This window comes from Drosophila eugracilis, unplaced genomic scaffold (assembly GCF_018153835.1).
Source record: "Drosophila eugracilis isolate 14026-0451.02 unplaced genomic scaffold, ASM1815383v1 contig_2159, whole genome shotgun sequence".
In the NCBI taxonomy this organism is placed as follows: domain Eukaryota; kingdom Metazoa; phylum Arthropoda; class Insecta; order Diptera; family Drosophilidae; genus Drosophila; species Drosophila eugracilis.
This window is the reverse complement of record NW_024573043.1, coordinates 563,796-583,908: the sequence shown is the minus strand read 5'-3', so window position 1 is coordinate 583,908 and position 20,113 is coordinate 563,796.

Below are 20,113 nucleotides of genomic sequence, written 5' to 3'. Positions count from 1 at the left end.
AATTCTATTTTAGCTAAACTCTGACAAAACAAAACCATTTCAAAAATTGGCAAATAGGAAAAATTTGTCATGACATTCGTTGGGTCATTAAAAATGGATGATTGCCAGAGTTCCAGGGAAGTCATCGCATGTCTGTGAACCCCCTTTTTATTTTATATATTATGTGCATGCCTTTATTTCATAAAATATATATTATTTACCCAAGCAAAATTTACCAAAAATACCAACTTAAAATTGAATTCGGGGAGAGGAAAGTTTCAGACAGTTTTTGCCACTTTTATAAAGCAACCGAATTTTCAGTTTCTATTCGGTTTTCCCGCAGACGAGATTGTGGCAACAAAGTTGAATTCAGTTGAGTTTCTGGCCAAAAGCCCTGACTACTGCTGTTGTTGCTGTTGCTCTTGCTGCTAATAAAGAACCACAATCTTGTAGTAATTTTCTAATGGAATATTTAATTTTAAAACGAGACACAGCCAAGTTGGGGTTCACAAAGCGGTGGAGAATCTCTGCGAAGCGTAGAAAAAGTGGGCGGGCAACCCTTTTTTCCTGAGCTTATGCCGGATGGATACACAGGAAGTAGTGCCTTTGCTATCCTCCGAGCTCCGTCATCCTTCTCCCGTTTCCCCCAAACACCAAGGCACTCAAAGACAGCGCAGGTACACTGGAATAAATGGGTTTTACTTTAAGATTGTTGATATACAACTTACTTGCAAAGTAAGAGAATGTCTTAAAAATGTTTTTCTGGATATTGATCTTCGCTTTGATCAGAACTTAGAAGGATACATAGTAATTATTCTTTAAAAAACCCTTCAAGAGGGATCTTAAGTTTCTTTTTGTGTAGCAATCTCGTGGGTTGGAGGTTGTAGAAACGGAGGATGTAGTCGTGGATGTCGCTGCAGGGGCAGCACTCGCTTGGTTGGCTGGCTGGCTGGCTGGATGGTTCGGGCTCTCTACGTGGACCCCCATGGACCCGGACCCGCCTCTTGACGCCCCCACTCGCTTTGTGCACTGCTTTTTCATTATAATAATACTTTGTAATTAGGTTTTCGAAAGTTAATTAAAATTCGGTTATGAAAGCGGAAACTTTCTCATGAACGCTTCCGGTTATAAAAACGCATGATGGCGGATGGTCTGAGAGGGTACCCGGTGGTGGGGTTTAGGCCTGGTGGGTGGGTTGGGTTACCCGGTTAGGCAAATGGAAAACACAAAAAAAAAAAAACAAAGGGAGGACTAAAAAGAAAAAAGGATTTTCGGGCTACAGTCCTGAGTTGTGCAGCCAAAGAGACAGACAGGGAATAAAAGATGGCAATGAAAGAAGGAACAGGAAAAGTGGGGGCTTTTCGGTTAAAAGGAAAAAGGACACGGTGAGGGCTTGGTAGAGCAGACAACGGACTGCTGCTCTCAACTTTGTTTCGAGAAAATTTTTGTGCAAACATTTCTGTGAAATTAAAAAATACATATTATATTTTAATGAGCAAAATGGCTGCCATCGTGTTGTCACGTTTAATGCCAGCCGCGCCCAGAACGCAAGGTTGCCATTGCCAGCATTGCGAACGGGATAATTAAAATGATGACTTGAAAATAAATTGCTGTTATCTCTGACCAACAGGCTGGCTGTGCGACCCCACCCAAAACCGTTGCCGCTTGTCGATGACACGTCGATGTCGACAGTGCCACATCATTATGAAGTGGGTTGGGGGTGGCGGAGCTGGTGGCTCTGATGGCGAATGTCCTCAGTGTCCTTTCGGCGGGTCGGTGTGTGTGCTCTATCAGCGCCTGCCGCTGTTGCGTGCTTGAGAACGACACTTACGGATTAGGCCAGCAACATCAGCAGCAGCAACAGCAAAAGTAAAAGCAGCAACTGAAACACCCAACAGCAACATCTGATGTCCTTTTTGCCGCTGCAGCCTGTTCCTTGCTGCATTGTGCGCTCTTTGTTTATCTAAAACATTCCACACATAATTAGCAGCAAAGCTCTGCAGCTCCACACCCTCTTTTTCTAGCTGGCAAATTGAAATTAATCCGCGAAACCTTACGCTCCCAAATGCGGGCACGTGTCCTCCGTAAAAGAGTTCCTTGCCATGGACCAAAAGGACACAAAAGTCCTGACACGCGCCGTCGTCCTCTCGGCAATCAAAACATTACAAATCTCTGTGTGCCGAGTGTGAAATCTGCTGGGCATTATCTAAAAACTTGCTGCCATACGTTTTGGCCGATATCTTGGGCTATATCTGCTGTTGATGATGGCCGGCAACAGCGGGCTTAGCTGCAACGTCAACGCATTAATCACGTTTCGGCATGGGGAGTATGGAATGGTATTGGGATCGCCATGGAGTGGAGTGGGTGGTTGCCCATTTGTGGTTGGCAGGTGGGTTGGTTCCTGGTGGGCTGACAGTGACTGATGTGCAGGAAAAGGCGGGCAGTCGGGCGGTTAGGCGGTTGGGCGGTCGGGCTGGCATAAAGGCGGCTTATCGATTGGCAGTTCGAACACACCTTTATCGTGGAGCAGCAGCCCATTCGATTGGATGAAATTTCAGACGACCACATGGATGGCATCTAATAATCAAATTGCGTTTTGACAGGCCAACAGGAGAACGGTGAGTATGTGGCTGGGGGAGAACTCATTAGGAGCTGAGTATGATGAATGAACAGAGTGTGATCCAGTGTGTTTGGCCAGCGGCAGTAAGTCTTATTGGAAATGGTTAAAGCTACCAGACTACCAACTAGCAGTTACCAGCTACCAGCAACTATCAGTAAAAAGTATCCGGAAAGCGGTCAATATTCCGACTGAATGGAGTGCTCCACATCCCGGTTGATTATTTATTTTAGTTTTAATTAAAACTCGCACGAAATGCACTTGCGATGTTTTCGATTTAAATGCAATTAAGTTAATGCCCGTCCGGGCATCATCATCGCAAACGGGGGAAAAATGTATATAAATACATTTAGCATTTGGCAAAAATCAAATCAAAATCTCGTATTAAATTAATTTGATTTGTTTGAAAATGTATTTGCATACGCAGGCGAAATTAATTCGAAAAGGGGGTGGGTGGTGGCTGGCCATCCGCTTCCGGTTGCGAATAGTGGACAGCGGAAACGGACATGGTCACGGACCAGTGACCGACGCATCCTCCATCCTCCGATCCTGCTTCCTGCTTGTTTGCGGAAAACGCCTCACTGCATAAATGGACGAGTGAGTGATTGAATGCGATCCACACAACGGGCCATGGCAATAGCAATGGCAATAGCAATAGCAATAGCAACGGCAATGGACAACAAGGATAAACAAATTTGGCACAGGCAACAGTTTCATGCAATCTAATTCACAATTAATGACAAATTCCCTGCCACTTACGAGACTCGGTGAGTGTGTGTGCGTGTGTGTATCTGTGTTTGCAAGCGAAAATATTTGCACAATAATTAATTGAATAATGTCAATAAATTTTCAACACATTTCCTCACACACACTTGGGCAGTGAGTCAAACTTTCCCAGACTCACACATGTCCGTGCACAGGACAAACACATTTGCGTACGAAGGACCCAAGGAGTCGAGGCAGAGTCCTGGCCCGCTTCCAACTTGGGACAATGTGCTCGCCAACTGGACAAGTTTGTCTGCCATTTCTCGTCCAACGAAAAACGGACGGACTGGTTCCGGCTGCGAATCCGGCTATCCAGCACTCCAGCTCTACAGCTCTCCGGCATGGCATTCCTGCTGCCCGTGGTGGTGATGGTGCGATTAGGCGAAACGAATCAACAAATCAACACACTCAGCAAATTCGTCAGCAGGATGCGGATGCCGTTCGTTCGCCACTGCTGGTGCACATTGTGTCTCATTTCCATTTTCAGCAAGAGCAGCAGTGGCAGCAGCAGTGGCAGCAGCAGCAGCAGCAGCCGACGTCGACTGTTCAAAAGTTTGTCTTTCAATTTCGAAAATGGTATTTGTCAAGTGGGCGGCACACCCTCCTCCAACCTCCAACCATGTACCACCCCCTATTTTGCCACCCCTCTGTTGGGCTTTTGGATTTGCATAGCTCAGCAAGAGCTGCCTGCTTCTTTGCTGGCCCAAACCGAACCGCTTCAATCGTAGGGTCCATGTGTGTCCTTCAAATGGCTCAAGTGCTGTAGAGCAACAGCCCCGGGAAAAGGCGACTCCGGCTGACACACAAACCGGCTGCCCTAATTCCATGGTTTTTCCGGGTATTTCGTATGCGAACGCTGCTTGTTTGACTCTGAAAAACAGCTGAGTTGACCAAGTTGGTAAAGAGTTGGAAGGCTTGTTGGATTTGCCAGATCGGTATTTTAGTGATCAGTTTAGTTCTATGATAGCTTTGATTATTGAAAGTAGAAAATTAGAATAAGTGTGATGATGATGTGAATTATAATATATGACGTGATTTATGCATAACTTTATTCTAGGTAGAGATATGTAAATTAATCAAATGGATCCACAAATACATTTATCCAATTAAAATGAATTGTTGTAGATACTCGCCAGCAGATCAAATACATTCAATCAACGGCTTAGAGGTGAATGCATTGGCATCCCTTTGCCCGGCAGGCTCGTTCCCTGAGCCATTCATGAATGGCTAGGGAGATGAGCAGGACGGACAGGACAACAGAAACGATCTGGCATGAGAGCGGCCAAAAAGGATCCTACGGCAATTGTTAAGCCAGCTAAGCCATCAAAACAAAAACCATTCAAAGCAGCGACGACTCTCGGTCGTCTTTAACCAATAAAGAAAACAGGATAAGCCATCATTTCCGAATTGCAAGTCAAAAAGATTTAAGCAAGCGGAATTCCCCGCAAAACATCAAATGAACAGTCGGGGAAATGCACTTTTCTAGTCATGTGTTCGAGAGTGCTCGAACAGTTTTTCTGGCCAATTGAGCAGGGGCCCACAACAATACTGTCGACGGTTCCCAAATACATATGGAACAGAAGCTACCAGTCTGGAGAAGGAGGAAGGGGCACCCCGGCGCTAAAGCTCACCGCATAGCACATGTAAATGTCAGAGCTCGCAAATCCTACGTAATTGATCGGGCCCATGGAGCGAAGCTTACCGACTGTCGCCGCGGGTGCAATCCCAATAAAAATCCGTAATGCTGCAGCTCTGTACCGGCTAAGTACCTGCTCGGTGTACTCCGCACAATGGGCGCCCATTCATAAGGCGACTGTCAATCACGTTTAACCCGACGACGACGACAAAACGTCGCCGGGCCACTCATTTTCAAACTACCCTGGGGAAAATTCGTGCAGATGTTCTAGGGCTAAGAATAAAAAAGTTTATAAACCTGACTGACATGCAAATAAATGTCAGGTGCAAGTCCCGGGGTCAGATCAATGTCTTGAACTCTCCGCCAAATGCTAACAGCAGGTCAACTAGCAAGCTCTAAATATTTTTTTTATTAGTTATTTAGGGTCAATTCGAGAACGCCCCCGCCATCTAGTTGTTATCTCTGCGTAATGTGCCAATATTTTTACATGTCTAAAACATGTTAAACAATTGTCGCGGCCCTTTTATGGCCCTCTGGCCCTCTGGCCCACTGACAACTAAATTAAGCCATTTGTCACAGCTTATTTTCCCATATGCTGGCATTTAACACGCAGGTTTTTCACCCATCTATGCGTATTTCGGGGGCATAAGCCCCGGAATCAGCCTCCGTCCGGTGGTGGCTGACGCCTTTTGATTGGAAATATCCCGGAAAGGTTGGGCATTAGAATAACAGCAACAGAAATCCAATGAAAACAAAACCGCCCATCAACACCCTCGAAATAAATTGCCATGACATGAAAGTGCCAGTGGGTGGATGGGATGGGTTGTGGGTCGCAGGCTAAAGGAGTGGGATGCGACAGTGTTGTTATTATTGTTGCTGATGCTGTTGTTGCTCTTGTTCCGTTGTTCGTTGCCTTTCAGGACTCCCTTGGCCAGGACTCGTGTAGCATTTAATTGAAATGGGCGCAAGCGTTTGTTTCTACATTTTATGCTCACTAGCCGCATTAAAGTGCTAATGCACTGTTGTTGTTCTTGGCCAGGACAACCCCTAAACCGGCCAACAACAAAACGCTCGTCTGCTCTCACTCCCCATTCACGAACAATCAACCCCAAATAATAGCAAGGATTATGCCATACATCAGGACTCAGACTTGGGTTCGTGTTCGAAGGGTACTGGGTTCTGGGCCCTGGGTCCTGGCGAGAGGGCGCAAGAGCGATAGAGACAGAGTGCATTGTCCTGAAAGGACTGAAAAGGTGATGTGTTTTATTAAAGAATTGCAGATACTCTTTCACTATAATATTAAACATTTTAAGGTTTTTAAAGCTTTTTATTCTATTTTACTTATCATAAAGAAAGGATTTTATTTTTCTAAAGGTTAATCTAAGGTTTATTTGGATATGTTTAAGTTATTAAGTGTCTATATAGTGTCATATATAAACACACCATTTAAGGGTATTCATTTAGTCTCCAATATTATCTGCATTTTTCCAGAAAGGGACGCTCTAGCTGGTGATGCCCGGTTTTTCTTCATCATCGTCATTTCATCGCCGTCGACATCCCGTCCCATTTGGCCTGGTCTCGTATTCACGTTTTTGGTGTATGTTTTGAGGCTACAGATATCAGGGCAATAAAATAATTGCGACAATAAGCGTTTCATTATTCATTTGTGTGACTGCAAGGGGCGAGCAATTTGTGAGCAGGTCGACCCACCGGGTGGCGGGAAAAGTCGTTCGGGGGGAGTAAATGTGGTGACGGATTGGCACTGATTGCAGGGGTGGTGTCCGGACTGATGTTAATCCAACTGTGCTCGGTTTTCATGGCTCTCGTGCACATTGCCGTTTTAGCAGTTAATAGTTTGGTACTCCGGCTGAACTTTGATTTTGCCTGAATGAATGAACAAATGAATGAAAAGCAGGAAGGCGGAGGAGGGTGACTGCCTGACTGACACCCTGGCGATGATCTTGATTTGATTACGGCGGCGTTAATACAATTGATATTCCAGCATTGGGCTAATATAAAACAGCGTTTAGCCTTTTTTGTTTGGGTTGTTGCTGCGGCTTAGAGAGCAAAGTAGTTGCAGTTGGGTGATTGCTTTTTTATTCCGACATTTGTTTGTCTGCGCAAGGATAAGCCAATTCGAGTCCTCGCTCTCCACATTGCTTGCAGACACTTCAAGCTAATTGCAGGCATTTCTCGAATATTCTGTGGCAGAAAAAAAGGAAAAATAACTCGAATCTAGCCAAGTTGATTGGTCTTGGGCAATTGCAGTTTAATCTTTCGCCTGCCTTTTGGATTCCGCTTAATTGCACGGATGGGTCAACTGTCTGTCTTGGCCGAAAGGAAAATCGCTGGAAATAATTATAATTGAGGGCTCAAAAACCGCTTGAATTTACATTCTTCTTTGAGTTTTTCTTGGTGGAAAGAAACTCATTGGAAATCTCTTAATTGAGTTTGCATAATTAGCGTTGCTAATTGTCATTGAATCTGCATATTAATAGGGGTTTTCACTTTTTAAGTTAATAAAAGTGGAACAAGGTCCGAACTTTGAGGCTAATCGATGTGTCAATGTCAATGACTTCCCTCCTGCAATGGCTGTGCGATTTTAATTTTGTGTATATTTGCATTGTCAAATGCACAGTCAAAGCTGAAAATAAACAAGAGGCGTATAGCCACCCAGAATACTCCGCCATCTCCTTCCGAATCGCATTTGTGTGCCCAAGCCCAACTATAGTACACAATACAGTCTTCAAATGCGCTCGCTACCTTGCGCTTGTTATTACAGCAAACAAATGAAAGTGAAAGCACAAATTTTGCCATGTTTTTGCTTCTTTTTTTTTTTTGGGATACTACTACTGCTGCTTTTTCTCTGCTTTTATGGCATAGACATGGCCAGACGAAAGCCGAGGAAAGCGCGACGTTCGTTCACTTTGGTGCCAAAATTGCTTCCGAAATCAACCAAAGCCAAAAGCGACAGGGTGTGTGTGTATTTGTGTGTTGGCCATGTTGTGTTGGCCATCCCAAACATACCAACACATCCACAGAAAGCACAGCTAGAACCCAAAGAGCCATGGAAGAGAGCTGGAGCTCGACTGTCGAGTTTGAGTTTGCTGCTCAAATATTATGCGAACGCAAATATTTTTATTTAGTAAATGTCATTTATTATTTATGTTTATTCGAGCACTTATCTAGCGCTGCTTAACAACTTTGGCTCTAATGCAGCCAGGCAGACAGGTTGGCCATAGAGGGAAGTTGGTGCGGGGCAAGGCCGATCCAATTGGATCGAATCGAGCCGCATCGCAAAGCGGAATCAACAAGAAATCCAACCGGCATCCAGGAGGCGGACACGCCCACGCCCACGCATGGCATTTCAGGCCAGGACGAATCGACGGCGGTGGGAATAAATTTAAACTCAAACTAAACTTGCGAGTAAATAGAAATACAAAAAGGCAAACAAAAACAATGCCGGTGCGCCAGTAAGGATGTCGATGGCGAGAAGGCAATCCCGCTTCCATTTCCATCATTACACTTGAAATAAAACTAAGTTGATTTAATTTCAGAATTTATGTTTTATTAAGGAAAACAAGATATAATAGGCGGATTAGCCCTAAATCACATGATTTAATAGAGAAATTTAAAACTAGGACAGATTTTCTCTAAATTTCTTTGATTTTTGGGTATATTTTTTTCGAGTGCAGTCGGAGTCGCAGGCAAATGGCGGGCAGAGTGTACACAAGCCGCCGTCTAGCGCATGTCTGCCAAGTGCGAAATGGGGGCGACCTGCTACTGCTCTTGCTCCTCCAGTTGCCCCCAGCTCCTCGGGATTCCCGCCTGCAGTTGCTGGCTGCCAATATTTGTGATTGTTTCGTATTCGATTTTCATAGCGGTGCAGTGTCCTTGGGAAAGAGAGGTTTGGTCGAAGGGGCAGACGGACGGGAATAGGGAGCTGGAATCGAAGTGGTTATATCGATGGTGGGGCTATATGCATTGGGGGAGCCCGCGCTGGAGCTCTCTATGAATGACTTTTTCTTTTTTGCTGCGGCTTCTCTTTGCGCCCGGTCTTGTTGTTCTTGTGCTGCTACGATTATTGTTATTAGTCGAGCAAACAAATTGGTAAATAATAAATATTTTTCAGTTAAATATTGTTAGTAGAATGCCTCTTGCGGACTTGCAGGGCCAACTTGCTGCGGCACGAGCCTTCTTTTTTCCTGCTTTTTATTGCCACAAAAGTGTGAGCGAGTGCGAGTGCGAGTGCGAGTGGCAGTGCTGGTACTAGTGCCAGTGGTGGATATGTAGATCTCCGAAGGAGGCCAAGCCACATTGCCAATGACTTGCGCTTTCGTCCATGTGTACACACGGAGTGAGTGTGTGTGCCGAGGGAAATTGGTAGCCCACATTTACAAAATCAGAAAAGCGCTTGATTTGTAAAATATTTGCTTTGCGCAAACGAACGCAGCAATTGTTCAATTCATACAGGCATTGGGACTCCTCCTACTCCGAGTTCGATTCCTACTTGGGCTATACAGCTCCCTGGCTTGGAGCTGGAGTGCCGGTGATGTTGTCGTCATGTTTGAAAATGTTTATGGAACGACACCTGTAGGTGATAATAATAAACAATCGAAACACAACGCCCACGACTGCCAATCGAAATGATTTCGGGGAGGGAGTCGGATGGAGCAGGTACAAATATGCATAGGTAAATATGAGGATTACAATTAGCTGGCTGGAGCTCTAGGGAGTAGTAAGCCGTCTTACACAGGGGATTTTCTCTGGCTTGATAGTTGGAAAATAGCTGATAAGACAAGGGGATGCATAGGATTTAACGAGTCTTTCAAGCGTCACAGATAAGATACGGGAGGGATAGTTGGAGATTAGTTTTTGATTGGACTAACTTTCTCTAGATAATGTCATAATAACTATTACTTCACTAGCCTGTGAGCTTTTTATTAAGATATATATTTATCTAAGATTCAAGATATATGGAATACCTCATAATCCTTTAAAGTTTTTTAAAAATATTTACTAATATGTGTCAATTTAGTTATCTTTTGGGTCATTCTAAGTGGGTAGCTTCTTGAGACTTTCCCCTGACTTCTTTAGCTTCTTCTCTCTCAAAGGAATACTTATCATTCCATTAACGAGTGGAATACCCGCTAATGGCCAGCCCATGTAAAAGTGCAGGAATTTCTTGGAATCGTTAAAGCTTTTGCTTTTGCTTTTGCTTTTCACACCGAGCAGCTGCCAGCACACTCAGTCGGTCAAGCCTTTTTCCAGCCTTGGCTTTGTTTGTCCATTTGAGTGGTTTTGGTTACTTTGACGCACTGTCGCCGGCAATATGATCTTAATTTTTCGCTACAAAAGCCACAGCAAGTCAAACAATAATTTGGTTATTCAAATGCGTCTTGGGGATTTTGGATTTGTGTCCAAATGTGGCCAAGATCGACGTTCACCGGATGTTTGTGGACCATTTGCGAAAGCATTAAGGGGATTGTCCGATCGTCAGCTCCATGAGAAGTCTGACTTTACTTTCTCAGGTGGGTTGGGTGGACTTTTATGGCATTTATTAAACCTCTACGCGGCGCGGCATACTTTTTTTGTACACTTCTCGGAAAAGTTGTAAATTGCACTTTGTAAACAGGGCCAGGGCAAGGCGGAGAATCAACGCTAAGACCCCGTCGTCGTTTATCTCTTGGCGTGGCTAAAGTGATAAAGACGCGGTCCGCGTGGAAGCCACCTCATTATCTGGATCAGGTACCGCGACCTGAGAACAGGAAGACGCACAAGGCACTCGTATATCTATATATCTGTATCTGGCGGAGTTGAGGCTTATCTAATCTTTGGCTGCATAAATGCAAATAACGAAAGATCGCTACGATCGTACCTCGGCCGTATAATGAGACAGTTGTCGAGGTTAGCGATAAGCCCGCCGGAGAATGCATCCGGAGAGACGACAGCGACGACACACCGAGCAAACAATCCCAAGAACAGAGCAAATTCTTTCTTCTGGCAGCCGCGTAGATAACAATAAAGTATTGCTGGCGAAAAGGTCGGGCCTGTGTGCACGGCTATATATAGAGCGTTGGCTCAGACCCGGGACTTTTTTCTCCTCCTGCTCTCCGTGAGACTCAATCTGCTCCAGCTCTTATCGGCCAGCCATACATACATATATATGGCTGCTGATTAAGGCAAGAAATACAAAATGGTGGCTGCTTTGGCTCTGTTCTGGGGAAATGTGAACCGCTTGTTGACCCAACTGGGTGGGGGTTGGGGTCTACCTGGCTCTCTAACCTGGCTTAATTAAGAACAAGTTGGCAAACATGACAGACAATGAAAATAGTTGGCCTTGCTTATCGCGCCCTATCAGGGGGCGTTATAGATGGGGCTGTGGTGGCAGGGATACAGTCACTTTCCCGCAGGACAATGACTTTGGTAAGTGCCGCCCAAAATGACAAGCCGAAGTTGTATCAAGGAAATTATTTCCTAATAAGAAATAGTATTATTATTTTACTAGTATAAACTAAAAAAGTTAATTCTGAGAAGTATTAGTCAACGTCCACAAGTATTTACATGGTAAATAAATATTCCTTATAAACTATCAAAAGTTATCATTAAAGTTGGTTTATCTTAAGATTATACTATTAAATTAGAGTCCTAGTATATAGGAAAGCAAAAGCTTCCATCTAGGATAGAGTATTTTATTATTGAGCCGAGTCTGCTTAGCGTGTCTGGTTGCCATTGCTGTCCACATGCATATTACGCCTGCAACTGTCTGTCCTGGGTGAGTAAGTGTGTATGTCGATGTGTTGGCGAGTCCTTATGACAATTTGATGAGGACGTTATTTACACTAGTTAAAAGCTACGACTACGCCACCCCTCCCCGTCTATCTCGGCTCGGGGTTGTCAATAAAAAGGAAATAAGCAGTTGGATCCATACCGAATCCGGATCCGGGGACCCCAACTCGGTGCCCCAATGGAGCTGACACTCGCATGACAAGCAACCATTTCCATGGCCAGTCGAATATCCCGTTCCGTTCCTCCTAGACCCGTTTTCCATTTCCATTTCCATTTCCATTTGGATTTCGATTTTGATGGCCGTTGGCCGCCGCCTGGCATTTTTCCGTATACGCGCGTATCCAATCAAGCATATATCGTTTGTAGCTAGGCCAGGCTATATATGCTATATATGGTATGCTATGTCCGCCCAATGTGGGCGTGTGCGTGGTGGACGTGGTCAACATTCCGTTGATTACGTATACGACTGGGGCGCCAATCAACCAAATGTCAACGTCAGCGACGCGACGTTTGTCATGTTGACTGTTTTATTGTCGCTGTTGCTGTTGCTGTTGCTGCTGCCTTTGCTGTTTCTGTGCCGTTTCCGCTCCTCTTGCATAGCAAAATGCCTGAAATGTCGCTCAACAACAATGCGTTTACATTTTTTCTCGTGGCCCGAATCAATATTAGTAATTTGAATTATTCAGAAGTCAAATATGAAGCTTTAATGGCCAAACAGCGTGCCCGCACACGAGGTCCAAAACCCTGAGTTGCGACCCCCATTGGAAAGTTGACCACCACCACCACGCCATCTCCCCCAAAAAACCTCTCAACCCCAATTCGAAAGCCTCCTTCGTCTCTTCCACTGCCCATTGGATGTCCATGTTCTCCTGCCGGCGACAACTCAATAATTTGGCGAATCGCCCAATTTAATGCGGGGGATCAGCCAGGGGAAATGGTAAGTGGGTGGCGGATGGTGAATGGTGGATGGCCAAGTCGGAACTGCAACTCCGGAACCTGCCGCCATTGTCTACGGCTCTACGGCTCTACGATTCTACGGCTTGCTATACGGTTTGGGGCTGCCCAGGCACAGTCGTTGCGCAGGTAAATACGTCAATTTAAATCCGTGGATTGGATTGTAAGTCAATGTTTGACTTTTGCTCGCTGATTGATTGCTCAAAAGCAACAGCAGCAGCAGTAGCAGCAGTGGCAACAGTAGCAGCAGCATCGGCAGTTGCTGCAGCAATCGGAGTCAGTAGTCAGTGAGTGGCAGTAGCCAGTAGCCAGTAGCGTGGAACTGCAGCAGCAATATCGAGGCAACTGCATATGCATACGGCCCTGGGCTGATGACTTGGCCAGTTCCCGTGGGGTGGTAACTGAATTTACCGGACGGGGTACTGACTGCCACATGCATCAACAGTTTACCCGATTTACAGCCAGTGGAGTTTGCATAGCGGAGTCAACCGAATGAATCAACGATTTCTGCTGCGCCGGCATAATTTCCAAAAAATGTACACACATACTCCGCAGTGGGGATATCCCGGACTACGGCACTTCAAGGAGCTCTTTACAAATACATGTACAGTCTTGGAGTGGGAACTGTAGTTCCTGCTGCTGCTGCTCCTGACTTTAAGTGGCAAAATCAACAAATTATAGTGTGTGTGTGGCCATTGTGCGTCGTGGCTGTCGCCCGCACAACTTCCACAAAGTTTGGCACGCTGCAACACGAAATATTTAACTTCAGATTTTGGTCGTCAGGCTGCCTGCATATGCACGGACAATAAATATCTATGTGTTCTGGTAGAGGATGGACTAAGGAGTTCTAGAGGATTCACGAGGTTGAAATTTTACATTAACCTAAAAAATAATGAGGATTATGAAGAGTTAATAAGTCTGTAGTAAAACCCATATCAGCAGGACTATATACACCTATGAAATAACTAAAATAGTAATCTAGGTACTAGTAACAGAAACCATGACCTTAAAGTATATAGTTTTATGTTTTCATCTTATCCGTAAGACAAACTCATTGAGCCACCCTTGGCTGTATGTATATTTAAACTCAATTTTAGACACATGTGCATTATTGTTGCCTATCTGGCGGACGCTCTCTATCCGACCGCAACAACAGTGCCAACAACAAACAGTCGGAGGCAAAGCCACCGCAGCAGCAGCAGTGGCAGTGGAATTTGCAGCATTTGTAGCAGCAACATCAGCTCATATAAAAGCGCTCGCATATCCTTGTGTGTGCATATCCTGCACTGCGTTGTTTTGCCGCTCTTGATAATGATGCTGGCCGGCATATTCATAATGAAATTTCATTGCGGCAGGACCTCCCACATCCCCACATTCCACTCCCCCTCTCACAACCAACCGGTGTGTGTGTGCGTGTGTGCACTGAGTGGAAAACAGGACACACCCGGACCCAGGCATATTATGTATAAACACAAATTAATTTCGTTTCAGTGGCCCCAACCGTAGTAGCCAAAGCCGTTGCCGTAGCCATAGCCGTATAGCTATGGCCATATAGCCGGGTCCGTGCAATGACGGGGCCCGGACATTTGCATAAAATATTTGCACAGCTTTCGGCTAGTGCAACGCTACTGTTGCTGCTGCTGCTGCTTTCTACTGCTGTGGGTTTGCCCTCGCTTTGAGGACTCGTGTCCGTGTCCATAAACTAGGCAACAACAGGAATTTTCCCAGCACAGATTTAATGAATCAGCAGCAGCCAGGCAGCTCTCAGCCAGATAGTGGGTTTCCTGTTCTGGTTCTGGTTCTGGGTCTCGGCCAGGCGATCTGGGCGGGCTCCTTTTTCAGGACAACCTGCCGCATCAGCAAACGTCTTGTGCCACAGCATGTTGAACCATGTCTGGTTTTTGGTCATTTTTGATAAATTAGCACAAATTCAGGAGATACCAAATCAAGGCCTAAAATATTTCGTTTGGGTGCTGATCGAACTGGGGGATACCTTAGGGAAAGGCTTTATTTGTTATTAAAATTTTGTTAAATTTTTAAACTAGTAAAAACCGATTCTTTTATGTATCTATCCTCTTTTCAAGATGAATTTGAAATGAATCTTGGTGACCCTTATATCTGCTTAGGTATCTAAACTTTCAATCCAAGGTTCATGTCCAACATAACCCTTACTTAATTTATGAGCTGCATAGGCTTCCATACATGTATTTATAAGCAAACACGATTTGTGTATTTGAGTGGGTGGGCCTTGGAGGGCCTTGAATGTTGCTGAGTGGACTAACTTGAAATTACGTCCCTTGTAATTGGCCGAATGTCCGGTCCATTGATGCATCCAATCTCTGATTCAGTCTGCGGTGAATCCGAATAGGGCTATGATATCATATTCCAGTTTATATAACCTGACGTTTTCTCCTCGAAAGGAGAACTCACACACCGACCACCCACCCTCCTCTCCGTATGCCGTCCCACACTTTAGCACATAATTAACCTAAAAATGTAACTCCATCTTGTTTATCAGCGAAAATACAGTGAGAAGGAGAAAAATGTGACAGAGAAGGAGATAGGGCGAGAGAAACCCAGTGGAAAAAGGCGCGCATCTCATTATCACTCGGACGTGAATATCTCGACATGTTTGTCGTTGTCGTTCGTCATCGGTGCGGATGCGAACGCGAATGCTTGTCGCTGTCTTGGCCCCATCCCAAGCGCCCCCCTCTCATCCCCCTGGCCATGTCATAGCCCTGCCCTCCCCCGCCTGCCTCCGCGTCACACGAAAACGTTTAAAGTGAATTTGTGTTGAGCTCACATCGTTAAAATATCCGTCAAAAACTTAAGTAAACAGACATAACTACGTGCATTTTAAATTGAATTCGAACACGAAACAAAAATAAGAAAAACACCAAAAAATAAGCAAGCGACAGTGAAAATTTACACATACCACTTGGCCATACTTAGCCTGAAATATCCACCTTTTCGTATAAGTTATATGGGTATATACATATATGGGTATATGTTAACTCGATCCATCGACTGACGCCGCCGATCCGTCCGCGCCCATTTCTCAGACGCTCGAGAGTTTCGAGCCGTTTCTCCTTCTTTCCCGGCTTATTTGCCAAAAAAATTAAAGACAAGTAAAAGTCGTGATTAACGTTGAATTGACTGGTTGGTTGGTTGGTTGGGCGGTTGGATGGATGGCCTGGTCTGGACTGGACTGGACTGGGCAACGCTGCTCGAGCGTCATTATCACCGCAAACAAGCACATCTCGGATCTATAATGAGTGTTTGAAACGAGTACGAGCTACGAGGTACTCGTACTACAAAAATGCCGCGCTCGGTTGACTCTAAATGGTGGATAGAGTTTTTTATGTTTTTATAAAAGGTACTCAAGGAGTTCAGGGGTATGTTGTATTCATTCAAATGTAGGTAACAAGGGGGAGGACTCTCTATTGTTATCCAAAAATTAGAAACTTAAGATGATCTTTACATATTGCTGTAAAGGATTATCATAAGTACTATAATAAGAATCTATCAAGAAGTTAGACTAAAACCAAGCTCCATAATTTATGCAACTTATATTTTTCTAACAGGTAACTCTTAGTCGTGTTAACCTAAGCCATCTATCAACAATGTTTTCTTTATTTATACCTTAACAGGACAGGTTTTGTACAAGCAAATGCTTTTCGGTCAAGGTAAATAGGCCCAATACCCCATTGAGTGGGCTAAGTTGGATTTCTTGCTCCCGATCTTGAGCAAGAAATAGTAACCAATGCCAGTGTTTGCGGTATTCCATTGGTAAACATGACGATAATTGACCAGATCGCTGCTCATGCTCCGGAGATTTCTTAACATTTTGAAGGAGCGTCCGTCGCAGAATCGCATGGCTAAAGCCGGAGTAGCTGGTAACCCGGGTATCTGGCCATTTCGCGGTATTTCGCGTTAAATATTTACCCACACAGAGAGGTACACGCCCAATAAGCAATGTACGGTGCAAAGTGTGCCAGCAACAACATTCGCAAATGGCGGGGTCAAGTGCTGAAGCTGAATCGATCTGGAGGGGATCAGGGGAATACACCGAGGGGCCGGTGGAGGATCGATCGGTATTGGCATGACGCGAGTGGCAGGCACTTTGCATATTTTAGCGCGTGCATTGCAGTTGCTAATTGAAATAGTGTCGCTGCGGTGATCGTTGCTGTTGGTGTTGCTGCTGTAGATGTTGCTGCTGTACATGTTGCTGGTGTGCACATATTTGCGCATTGCCAGAGATGCGCAACGGAGTGGCGACCTCGCCTAGTCCGCATATATATATTTTTTTTTACTAGAAGTAAAGGTGCGTGAGCCGGCCGTTTCCCAATCCCAGTCCAGGTAATGCCCACAATTGCGTCACGACGGCGTACCGGCAACATGCAATGAATGTTGCTGGTGGCACGTACGCGAAACCCGCTGACTTTTGCCACTTTCATGCGTCTTGGTCCTTGGCCAAACAATTGGGTAGAAAAAACTCAGGAATCTGGAAAGTGGAATCTGGACAAGGACAAGGAGAGAGTACGTCATGATTTTTTGATTGATCTGAAAGGCACACAGCGCAGTTGGTCTTTGTATATTCTTAATGAAAAATGAAACGTTTTTCATTACGATTCGGCCGGATGCTGGCGAATGCTGGGGTGTTGCCTGCAGCGTTTGCTGCTGCATTTTCATATTTATAAGATAATTGAAAGCGGGTATTGCCAAATTAACAACGCTCGGCAAACAAAGAAGGCAACCGAAAGGACTGCCAATATGGCGACTGTAGCACAGGACTCATGTGTATGTTGTACGCTGTAAATGTGTGTGTGTGAGTGCCGAAAGACAGGAGCATATCCCTTGTGTACACAAGCTCGCTTTATTGTTTTGCGCTGGGCTGGCTTTACTCCTTGCCGTTGGTGCCCCGGACTTTCGGATTCAGCCAGCCCACCAATCCACCAACCCACCACCATCACCACTGGCAATATAGAACCACCCGGATCTCACTCGCACCACTCGGCTCGTCTTGGAAAGAATTTCGCCCGTGCACGGATTTTATTAAATTGCATTCGCAGTTGTTTTGAATTGATTCGACTACGTGAAATCGCCCGCAGCAGCAGCTACAGCAACCAGATCAAGAACTGGCTTCCTCTTTTTGTTTTGATTTTTTTTTCGTTTTTGATTTTTTATCTCCCCGCCCTTTGTTTTTTACTTTTGATTTTTACTTTTATATCATTTTATTGCCGTCTGTCAGATACTGGGGGCTCTGGGGTTAGGGGGAGATCCTGGAGCAGGATGACTGGCTGCCAAACAGGAAGCAGCCTGGCAACTATTACAAATGGCTGGCTGGCTCCTGCCACTCCTCCGCCGCCTGATTTACCGCCCATCTGTAAGGCAGACACTCGAGGATTTTCCTCTTGCCGTCGTCGTTGTTGTTGTCTCAATATTTTTCTTGAAATTTTCTTGTGCTTTTCTCGGCTGCTGCTACAAGAGTTTCATTTGTTTTATGCGCTCTCCTTTTTGGCCTCCTGTTTGCACATACTTTGTCGGTACTTTTCGGCTACTTTTGAAGGGGGCACTAGTGGACCAAGTTATTGTATCTTGTAGATACACACCGAGAGCCAAAAACAGGAAAAGAACAGAACACAGAACAGACCAGGACAGAGACGTTGGCCACTTTCCTCTATTTCAATTCAGCTTAAAGACCAGCAGTTAAGTTCCCATTTTATGCTGGAATTTGCTGGAATTTAATAAGAGAGTTTAAAACGAAACGAAATCATCGGAGCCTGTATATTATACACATATTCTGTTCTCGCATATGATTGTGTGCTCATGCCTTAGCCTACACACGCATATGGCGCATCCTGGACATAAAGGATATTATAAGAGATTTAGCAGTCTGTTTGCACACGGATGATGCATTGTCATCGAGCCGGGCCGAGATTTATGATGGATTCGGTTTGTGCCTGGAGTGCGCAAAAATTATTAGAATTTTACCAGCCCCATGTACGCTACATTCGAATGGATGGAGTTGATTAGCGTTTGGAAATCATTGAAGGAGATTTAATATACTAAAGTAATACGATTTATACTTTAAAGATGGTTTTGCATATAATTTAGAAGGTATGATTTACAATATTCAACCCCTTTTTTGTCTGGGTTGTAAACTCTTATTACTTTGAAGTATCTTTCATAGTTTTCTTGTTTTTCTCAGATTATTATCCTTGATGTTAGAGCACCCATACTTCATCATGTCTTAATCCTTCGCACATTCCATGCATACATATAGAATTCCTTCTCTTTTGGGTTCGGCTTTGAAACTTCTTTTTTAATATTCATCACGCAGTGAAAATTTGCGATAAAATGTGACACATGCGCAGGATTTTGCCGCGTTGGCAACTTCCTCTCCCAGTCGAGTGCGAGTGTGAGTGTGTGTCAGTGTGTGTATGTCCTGGCTAAAGTTATAAATAAAGGATAGACGTACACACACTGTTTGGCAACGGAAAAACAAATGGGGCAAAAAGCAATGCAATTGAAATGCCAATAGACTAAGGGCATGATGGCCATTGTTTCGGCAGCGACGTGCTAAAAAATTAAAACATAAAGCACAATAAAATATTCCTTTTGCTTTAAATAAATTACTATGCAAAATTAAATGACCCAAAGGCGCACAAACACACGCATGGCCTGCCTTTTTTTGTGTCACTTTCCTTCGAGCGCCACAAAATGAAATTAAATAGAAATTTTAAATTTTAGCAATGGGAGGTGGTGGGCTTAGAGGGGGTCAAAAGGGGGTCAGCGTCAACGTCAACGACGCTGTCGCCGTTGCCGTTGCCGTCTCTGTCGCCGTCGCCGTCAACGTTTGCTATATGCCAACGGTAAATATTTGAAAAGGATTTTGTTTGTTTATTGTTTGCACACACACCTCGCACGGTGTTAGTCGGTGTTAGCTTTTTAATTATAAAATATTTAACCAAAAAACTCACACTCGAATGGCCCCCGAATGCCCATGTGTGTGTGTGTATTTTCGCCTATAGTGTAGTGTGTTATTCCATATTTCTTCGTTTTTGCCAACTTTTTTCCACCTGGTTTCTCTGCGTTTTTGTGTATTAGTTAGACGCGGACATGGGCCTGGTTATCGCTCACTAAACACAACAATGGCCAAGGCAATTTAGCATTTTAAAAAATTCACAAACCAAAATTGATGACATACGGTGCACGAACAGCAAAAAATTGCACTCTGCCCCCGCATTTTTTGTGGAAAATAGCTTCATTGTCATTTTTATTAACTGGAAAGCGAAGGGCTTGCAAATTAAACAAATATTGCCAGAGAGCAGTCAAATGGCTGGTACCAGGATTTGTGCCAAGGCAAATAA